The sequence below is a fragment of the Dromiciops gliroides genome, chromosome 4 (assembly GCF_019393635.1).
Source record: "Dromiciops gliroides isolate mDroGli1 chromosome 4, mDroGli1.pri, whole genome shotgun sequence".
NCBI classification, from domain to species: domain Eukaryota; kingdom Metazoa; phylum Chordata; class Mammalia; order Microbiotheria; family Microbiotheriidae; genus Dromiciops; species Dromiciops gliroides.
In genome coordinates, this window is record NC_057864.1 from 131545072 (window position 1) to 131559226 (window position 14155).

At 38.4% G+C, this 14155-nt stretch overlaps 1 protein-coding gene and 1 pseudogene across 2 annotated transcripts in view; one reads left to right on the plus strand and one right to left on the minus strand.

The window, feature by feature from the left end:
- The window catches only part of SMYD3 (SET and MYND domain containing 3), a 1026564-nt gene that overhangs the window by 329714 nt on the left and 682695 nt on the right, over positions 1-14155 (plus strand). The gene's annotated exons all lie outside the window — the stretch shown is intronic.
- The window catches only part of LOC122753406, a 72937-nt pseudogene continuing 63597 nt past the window's right edge, over positions 4816-14155 (minus strand).

Sequence of the window (14155 nt, forward strand, 5' to 3'; positions counted from 1 at the left end):
AGGCTCCAACGTTTGACACTTACTGTGTGACCCTGGGCAAATCACTTAACCCTCATCGTCCCCACAAAACAAAACAAAACAAAAACTAAAAGCCTACTCAGATACCTCACTTACCAAGTCCAAAAGCTACATCTAGAGTGTGGGTACTGGGTAATAGAGCCCATATATACATTTGTGTCTTATATAAACTTGCCTAGCTAAGTTCACAAAATTCACTACTAAGTTAGCCAAAGTATGATAAATTATTTTAGCCACAGCAACTCTCAAGAACTAACTGCTAAGTCATAAAGGAGCTGTGATCTCCATTGATAGATGGAGTACCCATATTACTTGAAGCATTCAAGTATATTGTCTGCTTAAAAAGATAGGGGTGCAGGGACAGCTAGGTGGTACAGTGGATAGAGCACCGGCCCTGGATTCAGGAGGACCTGAGTTCAAATCCAGCCTCAGACACTTGACACTTACTAGCTGTGTGACCCTGGGCAAGTCACTTAACCCCCATTGCCCTGCAAAAAAAAAAAAAAAAGATAGGGAAGCACATAATATTTTAATGATAATAGCACCTTCCTTTTGGTGACTTAAGAGTTTTCAAGGCACTATGACAATTGGAGTGACGCCACCTACTGGAGAGATACTGTAGGAAAGCTCCACCATGAGGAGAAGGTGTCTGAGGGCAAGCCATGTGGCTTGGAAGGTTCCTTGGCATCAGGAAGTGATGTTTCTCGTGGGTACTGTCTATCAAAGCTACTAACTAATTACCTTGGAGCTGTGTGTGCGTGTGGATGGGATGTTCCTAGTTTCATAGGAGGCTGGTGGGACAAAGAGGGGGTGAGGCTCGCTCTCTTGCTCTTTTTCACGAGGACCTCAAGAGGGTGTGGAGGAGGAGATGCTGGCTCCCTGAGATAGATAGCTGAATCTAGGCCTGTTTCTCTCTTCACCAAATTCTTATGCTCCTTAATAAATGCTTAAAAGTCTAAAATCTTGGTAAAGCTTCTAATTTATTGGTGACCACTCATTAGATTTTTAGATAGTATAGCTATATAGCAACTTTACAGCACTTTCAGAAACTTTGATTTAATTTGATTTTCTTGGAAATTTTGTGAGGTTGGTACAGCAGGTGGTAATGTTTCCATTTTACATATGAGGAAACTGAGGCTCAGAGAGGTTAAAAAATTGTGCAAAGTCACATAGATATTTTGTGGTAAAGCTACAGCTAGAACCCAGGTCTTCTCTCACTTGACTTCAACTCTACTAGTCTTTGCACCATACTGTGCTCTCTTACAATCTTAAAAACAAAAAAGTAATTAAAATGTCAAAAAAAATTTGAATAAATTCCAATGTAATGTGATCTCAAACTATAACTCATATGTAAGAACACAACCTATAAGTTGCCAGATAAGCAATGAGCACACACATTTATCATTTGTTTTTGTTGTTTAGCTATTTCAGTCAAGTCCGACTCTTTGTGACCTCATTTAGGGTTTTCTTGGCAAAGATACTGGAGTGGTTTGCTATTCTTTCCCCAGCTCATTTTACAGAAAAGGAAACTGAGACAAACAGGGTTAAGTGACTTTCCTAGGGTCACACAGATAGTAAATGTCTGAGGCTGGATTTGAACTCAGATCTTCCTAACTCCAGGCTTGGCACTCTATCCACTGTGCCACCTACTTATCATTTATTCACATGTTATAAATATAATGTATTTCAGAGATACAGATTATAGGGAGAAAACTGGGTTTAATTACTAGTTCCAGTCAGGAAAAGAAATACAAGACCTAAAAAATTTGAAACTTTCTCATGAGATTTCTTTTAAAGTCTTACAATTTCAAGATTTTTTTTCTTGTAGTATGATACTAATTGCTTTAGTATTTTCTTTCTTTTTTTCCTTTTTTTTTTTTTTTGGTGGGGCAATGAGGGTTAAGTGACTTGCCCAGGGTCACACAGCTAGTAAGTGTCAAGTGTCTGAGGCTGAATTTGAACTCAGGTCTTCCTGAATCCAAGTCCAGTGCTTTATCCACTGCGCCACCTAGCGCCCTCTTTGGTATTTTCAAAATGTGATTAGGAAGCTGCTGTAAGGTTGTCCTTACAGATGTGGAAGGAGGTGGATTTCCCTTTTGAAAAAAAAAAATCTAGTTATTAATTGTTTGCATGCTAATGCATGGTACTCTTACTAGGCCCAACTAAAACTAAGGATGTTCAGATATCTAGTCATATGGGACATACCATGTTGTAGCAGACAGAGCCCTGGATAGAGAGAGTCAAAGATTTGGGTTGAAATCCCAATTCTACCACTTCCTGGTTCTGGTGTGACCTTAACCAAGTCATAAACTCTGGGGCCTGAAGTTTCCTCACCTATAAAAGAAGTAGCTACCTTCTTGGGTCTTGTGAGGACCAAGTCAAATAACACATATAAAACATAAAATGCAGTAATCATCAGTGGTATTACTCACAGCACAGACAGTAAGAAGTTTCTCTTAAGCATGCAAGACTAACAAAAAGAAAAAAAATTTAAAAATTATAATTTAAAGAGATATGAACAAAGCTTTAAATGATGGGGCTCCCTCATGACATTTGTTTATAATGACTTGAGGGAACTAGAGAGTGTTTTTAGGGTCATTCTCACATGGTCTCTATCCTCAAAGTGTGCCGCCACTCCATGTGAGGAAATGTCAGTTGTTTTGTGATTGATGACATTCTGAAATGATCAAAATTCAAGCATAAATTTTTATCTATAGTGATTTTTTTTTAAACTCCAAGAAAATGAATTCCTGTGTATTGGACTCCTTTTCTCTCTTGGGGCAGCCTATCTCATCAGTATTAATGCTCTGCTTTTAATGAGAATGTTAAGCTGCTCTGTAATTCTTATTGGGCACAGGCAATGACATGGTAGCAAAGAAGGTGAAGGCCCTAAAGCCCTTAGGTTATTAAATTGTGCCCCTCCCCACTACCTAATTATTTAGCTATTTGTTACTTGCATATTGAAATGCATTTCTTTTCAATTCTGCTCCCTAGGACAAATGGCAGGCACTAGCCTCTTGCTTTAATAGGAAGGCACATCACCTAGAATCCTTGTCATGAATAAATCCGTGTCTTTGACCTCTCCCTCTCATTTGGTTAGTAATTGGTAAGGGAAGCATTGTGACTCAGCCACAAAAGTCTGCTCTCCAATTTCTTTTTCCAGATACTGCCCAGGCTTCATCAGCTCTTGAATGACATGGATTTTCTTTATATTCTCAGATAGTGATTGGAGCCCTCTGTGACCTAGAAGCAGGCAGGCTGGGTAGGAAACCTACTTCCCTGGGGTAAATCTATGTCTATCTCTAATAACAAACTCCAGGAAAGACTACAGGACTATAAGAAAGAGAAATAGACATTTTTTTCTCTGCTTACTGAGGGTGGACCAAGTAGACTGGTCACAAACCAGATTCTGTTGATATTTTATAGAACAGGTGTGCCCTGCTTATTAAAAAAAACCAAAAAACCAAAAAACAACAATCACCAACAAAAACCAATACCTTAATTACATAAGATGCTGAACTTATAGAACAATTAAACCAGGGAGGTAATTGTTTGCCACAAAGATCCACCACACCATTGTTTTTAATATTTGAGAAAAGTCTTGATTGATTTTTTAAAAAAATTGATTTGTATACAGCTTTTCAGTAGTGCTTTGAGACTGGACTGACTTGGTATTTTTGTTATTAGGCACTCTAAGAAGAGTGGAGCTTGATTTTTCATTGGATGTACTTTCATCGCATTCTCAAAGAGACTCCTGTTTATTTGTTATTATTTTATAATTATTTATTATAAAAGTTAATGGCTACAGTTGAAGCCAGAAGCCACTCCTTCCATTTGAACTCTTAAAATATAAGGTGATTACCATTTTTCAGACTTATTTAGGGGTCTTCTGACCTGACCTCACCCTAAGAATTCATTATGAATAGAAACAGCCTCTCCATTTGCCAGCCTGAACATGGACATCTAGGTTCTTTATCTACCTTGGGATGGAGTAGGACAATGGCTAGAAAGGCAGATCACTAAGAAGTGTGGAGTTTCAAGGAACAGGGTGATGGAGGTAGGTATATCTCATGGAGCAGAGGCAGGAGGGGTAGAGGGGGAGAAGATAGAGACCATTGAGCTGTAGTACAATGTTGACTTCGGTCTTCCATCTGAGGATGAGATTGAATGGAACAGTCTTCCTTTTCTCTTTTGTCTCTGATGTTCTTTGGTTTGATGACTTTTATGGGTGGTTTTTGGTCATTTAATTTTTTCAAATGTCAAACTAGTAGCCATTTAAGGCATGGTATCCTTACTCTGAAATAAGCAGTCTTCTTTGCTATGTATTTTTAAAATCCTCATGCTCTACCTTAAGACAAAGCAATTTTAATACTAGGTGCACACCCACATGCCCTTGTTGCAAACTGCTTTTGTTGACAAGATATGAAGTAGTTCAGGGAGTTATGGTTAAGGCTGTATTATTGAATGGTGCTGGTAAACACTACACATTTTTTTGTTGTTGCGTTGCAACTATTGTTTCCAATTTAGTGACTCTGCTGCCTCTGGAACCATATAGCAACAATGACAACAATATTAGGTTTTGTTTTACTGTGATTTAGTAGCAACAGAGTTTACCGATTTTAGCCCCTTGGCAACAAGAACCAAGTTCCCCATTGCATTAGCACCTAAGTGTCAGGGGTTAAGTAACCATCACAAAGATACTGCACTTTTGATTGTAGCATTTGGCAGAACTGAAAGGAAAGGAAGTTTGTTGAAGGGACTGTGGGCAACAGAAGACATTGAGGAGAAGATGAAATGTCACATGAAGTCTACAAATTCTTGCACATATCCTCCATCATAGCCACCCTAGTCTGCAAGATCATCTTTCATTGTAGCCTTTAATCCCCCTCCAGGAACCACACCTTTCTTCTTTTTTGGCTTTGCTTTTCTTGTTTCTGTTTTTCACTGCATAGCATTGTCGATGAATTAATTGGTCATCTTTTTCAAGTCATCAATTTCCAATGAAATACACACATCTCGAACTATTGCTTCCAAGAAATTGGCATAATATAGAGATTTTTCATATTATGTAATTTTTTCTTTTAGTAATTTGCTGAACTCTGTGAAGTCATCTTTTGAAGAGGGGTTCATGGTATCTGTACCACAGATTGTGTTATTAACACCGAAGGTTTCTTTTGCTAATTCAAGGTCTGCCTCTTCCTGTAATTTCTTTAGCTGTAGTTTATCTGCTCATTGTTCTTCTGGTGGAAGCTCTTTAGATTCTTCAAGCTCTTCCAACCTTTTCTTAATTTCTCCTTGTCTTTTTTTCTGTTGCCATTCTTTCTCTTTGATTCTCTCTGCTATCTTCTTTTCTGAAACTTTCCTTTCTGGTTTTACCTCTGTCTCCTCTTTTTTGTTCTTCATTATCATCATCATTCCAGTTTCCCTTGATGTCGTCATCCTCATTCTCCGCCCTCCCAGCGATCCCCACTGGCAGCACCCCCAGCCTTAGAATCTGAGCCCCCGCTGCCGCCAGCATCTCAGGCCAGGTGTGTGTGAGTGAGAGAGGGAGAGAAGGGGGAAGGAAGAGCACGAGAGGGCGGGTGGTGAGCCACCAAATATGGTTTGATGACTTTTAGCAAGCACAAGGCTTATAGCTACCTTCTTGCTTTGTTCAGCTGCTGCTGCCATGTGATCAGACCATCCTTTACGATGCTGTTTTTGTAATTCGTGAGGTGGGTACAAATGAGAGAAAATATTGTTGGCTTTCCTTTGGCTCCCTCTCAAGTCCCCTCCCTTTCCACTCACCAACATATGTAGCTATAGTGGTGACTTCCAGGGGCAGCTACTTGGAGCAGTGGATAAAGCACCAGCCCTGGATTCAGGAGGACCTGTGTTCAAATCTGGACTCAGACACTTGACACTTACTAGCTGTGTGACCCTGGGCAAGTCACTTAACCCTCATTGCTCCGCCCCCCCCCCCATACTAAAAGCTATAGTGGTGATTTCCAGAGCTGTGGCTTAGAGGTCATCAGTCAGCAGCTCAGGTAAGGTGGCCTGTGTTTTATGGGAATCTTTCTCTGTGCCCCTCACTTTTTCTTTCACTCTTTCTTTCTGTCTTTCTCTCCTCAAAGTTTAGAAATTGTCTGGCTTTCAGAGAAGACATCTGTCTGCTTGGCACAGCGGTTGCTTTTAGGATGACAGTGGCTGAGAAGTCATTAACTGGGACCTTGGCCTGACATGCTATTTATCATCACTTTATTATTGGAGATGCCCATGGGGGAGTGTTTAAAAAATAAAATGAGGTGACTATAACTTTTCACAAAATTGGAAACATTCTTGGGAATTGTCTCACACAAAAGAATCAATCACCTTTGAAATGCCAAGATGTAGAGCCTTCAATATACTGGTGGTCCAGGACCTTGGTGTAGAATGAGGTTTGAGGGAAGTAAATGGGTATTTAACCTGAAGCAATGTAGAAACTCAGTAGGGTTAGGAGGAAACTGAACACTTCTCAAGAAAAATGTGCAACTGAAACCTGAAATCATAATTCCTCAGATAAGTGCATGTGTTAATTTAATGAGGCACTTTAATTTTAGTTCTTCCATGCCTCATTTTTATTTCAAATCTTCTTTCTTGATATATTCTACGTGCCTTCCACATGAATTAAGTGCATATTAAGTAGGTGAGTGACTGTTATAAAAATGTCCACCCATTTCCAAACACTGCATAAAGTGTACTTACTAGTATGGGAATCTTTGTTTTGTTCCCTAGTGTTTTTCTTTTTCTTTTTAATTTCTTTTTAAACTTTAATTTGTCTGAAGATGAATTTGGAGGGAAAAGTGAAAGTTAATGGCTTACTTTATCCCACTTAGATCATTTTTAGTAATGTCCAGGTTCACAGCCTATTTAATCAAAGTGGGATTTATGAAAATTTAAAACATTAACGATGCCTGAAAGGCATACTTCTGCACAATGGGCTAATGTATTGCCTAGTTTAATGGAAGAAATACAGAAACTGGGGGTGGGGGGAGCAAACCCACCTCAACATTTGGAAGATCATTGCAAACAATCTCATTTTTACTTTAGGTGTTTAAAATGTTTCATAAATCATGTTAAGATTGTATCCATAGTAAATGGATGAATGTAAAATTGGAAACACTTTTTCTCCAGGGAAACCTGGTAATAATGATTCCATATAAGAAAACCTGTTAAAATTTTAATAGGCAACAGAAAATGCTATGAACAAAGATGCAGTGGAATGTGGTGCTAAAAATGTTTCCTGTCTTTTTTATAGCATTAGAAAATACCAAGCAGCAAGAATCTTGATATACACATACAATCTTCTGTTGTGCATGTATATATATATATATTTTTTTTAATATGCCATGATCAACTGTCTTTATCTTTTCCATTGCACCTCTCTCTCTGTCAGACAGAGTTGTGGTGCGTTTCAGGGATCCTGTTTCAAAATGGGTGTCACTGAATGTCAAATAGTTTAAAATACAAAAATAAAACAAGTGGTTGCAGTCCAGCACACGCTCACTCTCAGTCGATGTCTTCCATACTGTAAATTCAACTTATAATGGAGTGCCATCCAAAATGAAGAGGAGAGAGATGGAGGAAGATTCCAGAAAGTTGAGATTGTTTCAGACTGACGTGTAGCAGCTGGCCCATACCTCATTATCCTCAGCGAATTCTCTATTAAAGAGTCTTAGCACTAGAAACTCAAATAAATAGGAAAAAGTCCCAAGAAGACAGAACTGAAAATGGAATCCTTCCTGAAAGTGATGAATGACTTCAGGGCAAGTGTTCATGAATTTTTTATTATTTTAAGGGAATGGGGACTAGTGCTGGTCAGTGGTAGATGTTTGATGACGCTCAGGGTCTCCTTTGTTCTTTGCCTGGAGATGATTGTCTGAAGCCATGCATGGGCTACTCTTAGGGATTCAGGCTGGCTGGGGGGTTGGGGGGGAATGAAGATTTGCTGCTGACTCCTAGTTAATTCCCTTTTATAGTGTGCTTTTAGAAAGCCCTTTAACATGAGATAAAAGTGCTTTGTGATGTCTTCCATGTGGGAGGGTTGGGAATAGTAAGATTTTCTCAACTGTTTTTTCCTTTAGTCAAACAGAGTTCCAAACACTTTATGTGCTAAGCTCTGTATTAGATGCCATCGAGTATGTAAAAACAAGTAAGGCAAAGTTCTTGTGTTCATGGAATTTACAAATTAGTACTCAAAAGGATCTGCGATCTCATTGGTATGGATGCAACTTCCACTAAAGAAGATCATAGGATTCTAGATATAAGGTTGGAAGGCACTTTAATGGCCATCTAATTTAACTCATTCACTTACAGATAGCAAACTAAGGTATGGAATGTTGTGTTGTTGTTTTTTTTAACCAGATAGTGAGTGGCAGGGCCAGGATTCAAACTCAGGTCATATAACTCTAAGCCCAGCTTTCTTTCCACTACATACTGCTTCTTACTCTGTATCTTCTCTGATGTCCGCATGAAGATGTCAGTAAAATGCATACCTGCATACCATGCCAGGATAATCTTCCTGGAATATAATTCTAAGTCTGCCATCTCCCTGCTTAAACACATTCAATGCCTTATTTTGCCCAGTCCATTAATCAGTAAACATTTATTTAATACCTACTATCAGGCATTGTGCTAAGCACCTCTCTCTCTGTCAGACAGAGTTGTGGTACATTTCAGGGATCCTGTTTCAAAATGGGTGTCACTGAATGTCAAATAGTTTAAAATACAAAAATAAATATGAAAAAGATAGTCCCTGGCCTCCAGGAGCTTACGGTCTAATATGGGAAAATTAAAACACAGAAAGAAGCTAAGAAGGAAGGGGGATGGGTAAGGTGCCAGGTTTGGGTATGATGGCGTCTAGTCCAAAGGAGAGTAGCCAGGTAGGAAATGAAGTGAGGGCTGGCCTAGGAGCCTTCTTTAAATGGAGGTTTGGAAAGAGTTCTCTGCCCTTTCAACATTTCCTCCAATCAGAGAGACAAAGGATACTAAAGGTACTGATGAGGTGTGAGTGCTGAGGCTAATGTAATCTCAAAAGATGATTACTTTTCTGATAATGAGGTTTAGGGGTGAGGGGGAATGATGGAGCCTGTTCAAAGGAATGCAACTGGGTAGGAAATGAAGATTACAAACTCCTGAGTCTGGTATCCCAAGGCCCCCCCCCCCACCCTCTAGGTCTGAGCTACCTTTTTTTAGCTTACTTCACTCTATCTCCCTTTATGTACCCTATGCCCCCTCTCATCAGTGCTCCTTACACTTAGAAGAACTCCTCCCCCAGGGATTCATCTCTCTCTTTGCTTCTTCCCTTCCCTATGCCTATAATTAATCTTCATCCTCCAAATTTTTTCCTAATGCAGTCCTCCTCATCTTTGATGGTCAGCTCAAATACTGTTTTCCATGATGCCACTTTTGATCTAAATTGATAACTCCTTTTTTTTAACTTCTAGAAGAATTTATCTTTTTTGTACACACGCCATATTTTTAATTGTAAGACTATTTTGTGTATCTATCTTGTCTACTTTACTAGTCATTTAATATCTTGAATGCAATGATCACCCCTTATTTATCTTTGTGTCTTCCTTGCATATGTCACTGTGTCTTGTAAGTGCCTAATAAATAATTCAGAAACTTAATTGAATTAAAATTGTCCATCTTTGTTAGACTCAATAGCTGCTTAACTTTTTAGGCAAACTGACAACTAATGGAAATGTAGTGCAATGTTGTGGGAAGAATGTTAGACTTAGGGTCAGAAAAGATTTAGATTAAGATGCTGCCACCAGTACTTATTATCCACCCATTTAACCTCTCTAGATATTAATTTCTGCGTCTGTAAAATGGGCATCATTATACCATTAGCATCCATCTTATGAGGTGAGAAAGCTTAAATGAGATAATAAATGTCAAAGACTTTGGAAACATTAAAGGACCTTATAAAGGACCTAAAGTTATTATTGTTCTGTATACAGCCTATTTGTACATGGTTGTTTGCATGTGGTCTCCCCCATTACACTATGAGGTACTTAAGAATGGGAACTTTTTAAAAATGTTGTCCTTTCTTGGTATCTTCATTGCTTAATACAATTCCTGGTACATAGTAGGCACTTGACAAGTTCTTATTGATGGACTAAAACTGGTATATTTTTGTTGTCATTATTATTCAGTTGTTTTTTAGTCATGTCTGATGCTTCATGACCCTTTTGGAGTTTTCTTGTCAAAGATATTGGAATGGTTTGCCATTTCCCTCTCCAGCTCATTTTACAGATGAGAAAACTGTGGCACAGAGGATTAAGTGACTTGTCCAGGGTCATACAGCTAGGAAGTGTCTGAGGCCAGATTTAATCTCAGAAAGATGAGTCCTCCTGACTCCATACCCATCACCCTATCTACTGCATCACCTAGCTGAATACATTTTCTAACTCAAGTCTTCCTGACTCCAGGGTCAGTGCTCTATCCACTGGGCCACCTAGTTGCCCCTATAGCAGAATTGTTTTAAGAACAACTTTGAGTGACTAAATCATTTTGACTATTATAAATACCCAAATTAATTATACAGGACATATGAAAGGAGGCACTATCTGCATCTGGAGATAGAACTGATAAATAGAAGTATATACAGAATGATTTTCCATATATATATATATATATATATATATATATATATATACATGTCTAATAATAACCATCTTTAGGATGAAGGAAGGGAAGAAAAATAGAAAAGAAATTGACATGATAACTTTATTATATATTTGACAGGAATAGCAAATTGAAAATAATAGATTTACAGTGTCACATACAATCTTTTTTATTATACTATGTTATAGAAATTATTGTTTTATTCTGTAATTTAAAAATAAATTAATAATTTTAAAGAGTTTAGAATAATTTTTTTGTGGGGCATTTGGGGTTAAGTGACTTGCCTGAGGTCAAGTGTCTGAGGCCAGATTTGAACTCAGGTCCTCCTGAATCCAGGGCCAGTGCTCTATCCACTGTGCCGCCTAGCTGCCCCCTAGAATCATTTCTAACTGGTGAACCTAACACTGATTCTCTTGGAGATTTTGTCCACTAATGGAGATAAGGCAGTGTGGTATAGGGAATAATACACTGTACTGGAAGCAGTCAAAAAGTCCCACTGGGTTTGAGGCTTTGCTCTGCCACTGAATTCTCATGTCAATCAATAAACCTCTATTAAGCATCTACTATGGGCCACTCATAGTGCTAAGCATTGGGGATACAAAATAAGGTAAAAGATGGTCGATGTTCTTGAAGAACTCATAATCTCATAAGGAAGACAACATGCAAACAGATACTTACAAGCAAGCTAAATATAGGATAAATCAAAAATAATCACCAGAGGGAAAGCTCTGGAATTAATATGGATCAGGAAAGGCTTTCATAGAGGATTGGATTTTAGTTGTGTGACCTTAGAAGTCGCTTCACTGTTCAGCCTGAAGTTCTTCACCTGTAAAATAAGGGAGTTGGTCTAGATGATCTCAAATATCTTTTCCCGCTCTACCATTCTATGATTCCACAGTTATCACTTTTATGCAAATGAGCCCCACATCTTTATCCGTAGCCCTGATCTCTCCCTGAGCTCCAGTCCAGTATCTCTAAAAGCATGTTGACCATAATCATCCAGACAGCCCACCAAAAATTCAAACTCAGCATGTCCAAAATCGATGTTTCACTTCCCAATCCTGCCCATCCCGTCCTAGCATCCCTCTTTTATTCCTCTTAGTCATTCAAGCTCAGAATTTCAGTCAGTTTTGACTCTTCTCTCTCCCTTATCCTTTACGTTCAATCAGGTTATCAGGTCTTCTTGACTGCCTTCAAAGTACTTCTCCCCTTCGTGCTATTGGAATAGCTTCCTAACTGGATTTTCTACCTCCAGTCTCTCTCTGCTCTTTAATCTATCCTTCACCCAGCTGCCAAAATAAGACTGATATGAATAAGTATAGAGCAAAGTAAAGTGAATCAAGATAATTTATACAGTGATCAATATTATGTAAATGAAAACAATATTAAAATACATCAAAACTCTGACTAATATAGTGACTGATTTTGACATCAGAGCAATACTATAGCATCCTACCCTCCTCTTGGCAGACACATCGGATTGTAAGTGTAGCATGAGACATAATTTATCTGACATGGCCAATTGGTTTTCTGTTTTACTTAACCATATTTCTTTGTTATAAATAAGGATTCTTTTGATGGTGTTTGTAAAGTGCTTAGCATAGTGCCTGACACACACATTTTAGGGACTTAACAAATGCATGTTTCCTTTCCTTGCTTTCTTCCCTTTCCTCTCTTGCCATTTTGAAGAAGTCAAGAGCATACTTGGGGAAAGTGACATCCATGTTAAAAAAAAAAAAGCACCAATAAAACATTTATTTTTAAAACTTGTAAGATAAAATTAGCCTTCTCTGTCCCTAGAAAGTAGATATTACATGGAACTGGGGATTTAATTATCATATAAAAAGTATCCTTTATTTTTTAAAACCACATAGAATATCAACAAAATGGGGAACCAGATATTTTCTCTGATTCTCATGACCTCTCAAACCTCTCCAAAAGAGAAATTATGCACCAAAGATAAAGCAACTTCAGTTGTTTCTGTGGTCCAGGACACCTGGGACCCAATGTGGGTGGGGCAGGGGAGGGGGACCCTCAGAGTGATGATGGGTGAGGGTGGTAGAACACCAAATCCATGAGCACAAAGCAAAAAACAAAAATGTGAAATCTTATTACCATGCAGATTGCCACAGGCTTTGATACTCAATACCTTCCTCAATTTCTAGCATTTAGTAGGTACTTCATAAATGTTTATTGAATTGAAAGCAATCACAAAACAAAAGCCATAAAAAAGAATACATTAGGATAGCTAGGTGGTGCAGTGGATAAAGCACCAGCCCTGGATTCAGGAGGACCTGAGTTCAAATTTGACCTCAGACACTTGACACTTACTAGCTGTGTGACTCTAGGCAAGTCACTTGACCCTCATTGCCCTGGGGAAAAAAAAGAGAAAGAATACATAAAATCATTACTAATGGAAAAATCTGTAATTCATTATTTTGTTTTGGTTAGGAGAAATAAGAATGACAACAACCTGTCCGTGAAATGGGGGGTGCCTTATTTTTAGTCTCTTGGCTCAGTATTTTCTTCTCTTCTCTTGTTGATAATAATGAGGAATAACTGGTTAATTCTTGCTTGAAATATGAAAGGTTGACAGTGTGTATGCCATAGAGTTTTCAAATAGATAGTGGGAAAAATCTATTTCCTTCTGTTGACATAGCGCTTGTTAGTTTTCCTCATACCATATGGTGCAAAGAGCTGAATCAAAGCCGATAGATTGGAAGGCATTAAGTCCAGGACAGCAGAGGCCAGCACATAATGTTGGACTAATTTCACTTGTCTCTTGCAGTGGGTGGGAGTATGGTATCTTTAGCCCTGGGTCCTCATTGTAAACTCATGCAGCAGCTTGTGGTAAATACAGTTAGGCCTTTACTTGTAAATGCATGTCACACCTTGAGGAGTTTTTTAGGGGGTAATATATTAAAGGGGTCAGTAGAGAAGAGTAACTTTATGAAAAAAATCTTTGTCTCTGTGTATCTATTTCTTTTTCTCCAGATCAATGACTGCTTTTCTTTCTTCTCCCCATCTGCCTTGCTCCCCTAACCAGCCATAATGAACACTATAAACTCAGAGGGGGAGCCATTAAATAAGCTATGTGAATTTAAGCAGATCTTCAAAAGGTTTCATCCTTGAAACATGAACACCAATGTTGCCAGTTTTGTGTTACAGAAATGCTGAATCTCACATGTTTGGATAGAGTTATGAGGATATGTAGTGACAGAGACAGCAAATAGTATCAATGGAAAATGAAGTTTGTGTATAAGCTACCCCCCCCCAGCAAACTGTACCTAAGAAGTTTACAGTTTCATACAAAAATAACATTCACCTTACTGATGAAGTTCTTTATATATTGTTACTTTCTTTTGGTTTCTAATTCCTAAGGACGTATATGTAGATGTTGGTGCATGTAGATATGCATATGCACACACATATTTATAGACATACACGAAAAGCACATGTGTAAGTGCATTATAGACACATACATACA